This window comes from Oncorhynchus kisutch, linkage group LG17 (assembly GCF_002021735.2).
Source record: "Oncorhynchus kisutch isolate 150728-3 linkage group LG17, Okis_V2, whole genome shotgun sequence".
NCBI lineage: Eukaryota > Metazoa > Chordata > Actinopteri > Salmoniformes > Salmonidae > Oncorhynchus > Oncorhynchus kisutch.
In genome coordinates this window covers 4,854,721-4,859,528 of record NC_034190.2, presented here as the reverse complement: position 1 = coordinate 4,859,528, position 4,808 = coordinate 4,854,721, and the positions used below count along the sequence as shown (strand labels likewise).

General features: G+C 41.9%; 1 protein-coding gene across 1 annotated transcript in view; it reads right to left on the bottom strand.

The window, feature by feature from the left end:
- Window positions 1–4,628: 4,628 nt before the first annotated feature.
- Window positions 4,629–4,808, bottom strand: part of LOC109883026 (stromal membrane-associated protein 2) — a 52,284-nt gene continuing 52,104 nt past the window's right edge. The window contains exon 10 of the mRNA XM_031795017.1: window positions 4,629–4,808. This exon is cut by the window's right edge and continues 350 nt beyond it. The gene's annotated coding sequence lies outside the window, so the exon portion shown is untranslated.

Below are 4,808 nucleotides of genomic sequence, written 5' to 3'. Positions count from 1 at the left end.
AGAATAACCAAACACTTAGATGAATTGACAATAACACTGATAGTATACTCGTACATAGATAGCCTGAATACATTCATAGGAACAATATACTTAATGACATTGAGAGACGTTATTTTAGATTGAACTAACTACAGATGATAGTCAGGCAGTGAGAGGGGACAGAACAAAGAGAGATTCAGTGCAGGGTTGGGCGCAGTTCAATTCTCAATTCAGGAGTTGAATTTTGTCCGTTTCAATTTGAATTCAAACCTTGAATTGTTCAATGCTTGAATTTAATTTCTATAAGAATTCTTCATTTCATGAATTGACGGAACTGACCCCTTTGACTAACTCAGAGATACACATACATTCATAGTGTGGTCATTGAGACATTCCTAGATGTGTGCACAAAGAGACAATAAATATACAGACATACTGTTCAGATAGTAGACATTCATAGATAAGACATTCATGTCATACAGTCTCAAATAGACAATCAAATGTATAAACCTGTGTATTCTACAACTATCATACACACGACTGTCGGTGGTCAAATAGGTCCTTAATACCACCCTATTCCCTACATAGTGCACTACTTTTGACAGATCCCCTATGGGCCCTAAATACAGTAGGTGCACTAAATAGGATCCCCTATGGGCCCTATCCCTACATAGTGCACTACTTTTGACAGATCCCCTATGGGCCATAAATACAGTAGGTGCACTAAATAGGGAATAGGGTGTAGTTTTGGACACAAAAATATTCTCTGTCCTCACAATGACCTAGATTCACAGTTAGGGGCCTTTCCAGAAAGAAGGATTAAATAAGACAGCTAACTTTGACAAACAGTCAGATATCTCTCTTAATTTTCTGGTAAATTGTTTGGTTTTCTGTTTCATTTTGAAAGCTAAACTTGAATATGTGTTGTTGGTTGTCAAGTCAATCGCTCTCTCTCTACATACATACACATATATATATATATATATATATATACACACACACACACAAAACAAATGAAATGTAATTTCCGAATATTAAGGACAGTTCATTAAGGACAGCTGGCTAACTCATTGATCCTGCTTCCTGGAAGAGCCCCCTGTACTCAACACTATATTTTTCTCCTACCTTTCCTCCTTATCTCTTTCCCTCCTTATCTCCCTTCTCTCCTTCTCTCGCTTATATACAGTAAGGCCTTCACTTACATGTCATATTGAGGATGTAGCTAGGGTTACAAACTTTCCCCAAATTCCCAGATTTTCCAAATATCCTGCTTATCCGCTGCTAATTTCTGAGATCCTTCCAAACAGGATTTGGGGAAATTCCGGGAAATTCAGGAACGTTTAGGTATTTTTGCCACCCTAGGCGTAGCACAGTGAGTGTTGTTATGCTCAATAGATCATACTACAAAGAATCGTGATATAGCTAGCTAAGCTATATAAAAAAACTATGTAACCAGAGAGTTATTAGCTGGACTAGCATACCTGCTAATTTTATCCTTTAACATAAAATGAATAGCCATCCTATACAGTAACGGTCAACAGTTTTACAACACTGACTCATTCAAGGGTTTTACTTTATTTTTAAAAACTATTTTCTACATTGTAGACTAATAGTGAAGACATCAAAACTATGAAATAACACATATGGAATCATATTGTAACCAAAAAAGTGTCAAACAAAGCAAAATGTATTTTATATTTGAGATTCGTCACACTTTGCTTTGATGACAGTTTTTCACACTCTTGGCATTCTCTTAACCAGCTTCATGAGGTAGTCACCTGGAATGCATTTCAATTAACAGGTGTGCCTTGTTAAAAGTTATCTTGTGGAATTTCTTTACATCTTAACGCATTTGAGCCAATCAGTTGTGTTGTGACTAGGTAGGGGTGGTATACAGAATATAGCCCTATTTAGTAAAAGACCAAGTCCATATTATGGCAAGAACAATTCAAATAAGCAAAGAGAAATGACAGTTCATCACTTGAAGACATCACTCAATACAGAACATTTCAAGAACTTTTAAAGTTTCTTCAAGTGCAGTCGCAAAAACTGTAGAGCGCTATGATGAAACTGTCTCTCATGAGGACCGCCACAGGAATGGAAGACTCGGAGTTACCTCTGCTGCAGAGTTACCAGCCTCAGAAATTGCAGCCCAAATAAATGCTTCAGAGAGTTCAAGTAACAGACACATCTCCATATCAACTGTTCAGAGGAGACTGTGTGAATCAATCCTTCATGTTCAAATTGCTGCAAAGAACCCACTACTAAAGGACACCAATAAGAAGAGACTTGGTTGGGCCAAGAAACAAGATCAATGGACATTAGACTTGTGGACATTTTTCCTTTGGTCTGATGAGTCCAAATTAGAGATTTTTGGTTCCAACCGCCATGTCTTTGTGAAATGCGTAGTGGGTCAACGGATGATCTCCGCATCTGGGGTTCTCACAGTGAAGCATGGAGGAGGAGGTGTGATGGTGTTGGGGTGCTTTGCTGGTGACACTATCTGTGATTTATTCAGAATTCAAGGCGCACTTAACCAGCATGGCTATCACAGCATTCTGCAGCGTTACGCCATCCCATCTGGTTTGTGCTTAGTGGGACTATCATTTGTTTTTCAACAAGACAATGACCCAACACACCTCCAGGCTGTGTAAGGGATATTTAACCAAGAAGGAGAGTAATGGATTGCTGCATCAGATGACCTGGCCTCCACAATCCCCTGACCTCAACCAAACTGTGATGGTTTGGGATGAGTTGGACCGCAGAGTGAAGGAAAAACAGCCAACAAGTGCTCAGCATATGTGGGAACTCCTTCAAGACTGTTGGAAAAGCATTCCATCATTCCTGGTTGAGAGAATACCAAGAGTGTGCAAAGCTGTCATCAAGGCAAAGGGTGGCTACTTTGAAAAATCTCAAATGGATTTGTTTAACACTTTTTGTTGGTTACTACATGGTTCCATATGTGTTATTTCATAGTGTTGGTGCCTTCACTATTAGTCTACATTGTAGAAAATAATAAACATAAAGAAAACCCCTTGAATGAGGTGGTAAACCTTTTGACTGGTGGTGTCACACTGCTTTAAATGTCCTCTACATGTTTGAAAGTAACTAATATTGTATAAATCACTAGTATGCTAATCGTTTAGTACAATAGCAATACGATACCCAACACATCTGCGCTAGCCATTACTAGCCATAATAAAGCTCTCCTGTCATCTTTGGTTTCTGATTAGCCGGTCGCTGTTTAAAGGACAATTGACTGAGAATCCATTACCTATATAGTTCACTACTTTTTAGCAGATCCCTATGGGCCCTGGTCTAAAGTAGTGCACTACTAACCTATAGACCCTGGTCTAAAGTAGTGCACTACTACCCTATAGACCCTGGTCTAAAGTAGTGCACTAATACCCTATAGACCCTGGTCTAAAGTAGTGCACTACTACCCTATAGACCCTGGTCTAAAGTAGTGCACTACTACCCTATAGACCCTGGTCTAAAGTAGTGCACTACTACCCTATAGACCCTGGTCTAAAGTAGTGCCCTATAAAAGGGAATATAGTGCCATTTGGAATACAATCCAGATCTATTCAAACTAGTTAGATGAGTTCATCAGGAATAGTTCAGTTGGATGAGTTCTTTAGGAATAGTTCATGAACAGTTCAGTTGGATGAGTTATTTAGGAATAGTTCAGTTGGATGAGTTCTTCGGGAATAGTTCAGTTGGATGAGTTCTTCGGGAATAGTTCAGTTGGATGAGTTCTTCGGGAATAGTTCAGTTGGATGAGTTCTTCGGGGATAATTCAGTTGGATGAGTTCTTCAGGAATAGTTCAGTTGGATAAGTTCTTCGGGAATAGTTCAGTTGGATGAGTTCTTCGGGAATAGTTCAGTTGGATGAGTTCTTCGGGGATAGTTCAGTTGGATGAGTTCTTCAGGATTAGTTCAGTTGGATGAGTTCTTCAGGAATAAAGGCTGATACAGTTTACCCATCACAAACAGTTAAGCACACACACAACCCCACACACACACACACAACCCCACACACACAACCCCACACACACACACAACCCCCCACACACACACAACCCCCCACACACACACAACCCCACACACACACACAACCCCACACACACACACACAACCCCACACACACACACAACCCCACACACAAACCAACACACACACCCACACACACACAACCCCACACACACACACACAACCCCACACACACACACACACAACCCCCCCCCCCACACACACACACACACACACACACACACACACACAACCCCACACACACACAACCACAACCCCACACACAACCCCACACACACACACACAACCCCACACACAACCCCACACACACACACACAACCCCACACACACACACAACCCCACACAACCCCACACACAACCCCTCACACACACACACACACAACCCCCCCCCCCCACACACACAACCCCACACACACACACACACAACCCCACACACACACACACAACCCCACACACACACACGCACACACAACCCCACACACACACACAACCCCCCACACACACACAACCCCACACACACACACAACCCCACACACACACACAACCCCACACACACACACAACCCCACACACACACACAACCCCACACACACACACAACCCCACACACACACACAACCCCACACAACCCCACACACACACACAACCCCACACACAACCACACACAACCACACACAACCACACACACACACTGGATATGAGATGTATTCTATGCTGTGGTCCCAGTTCAGTGTGACCTCTGTGATGTCTTCAACTCTGAGCCCTGTCCTTTGATTGG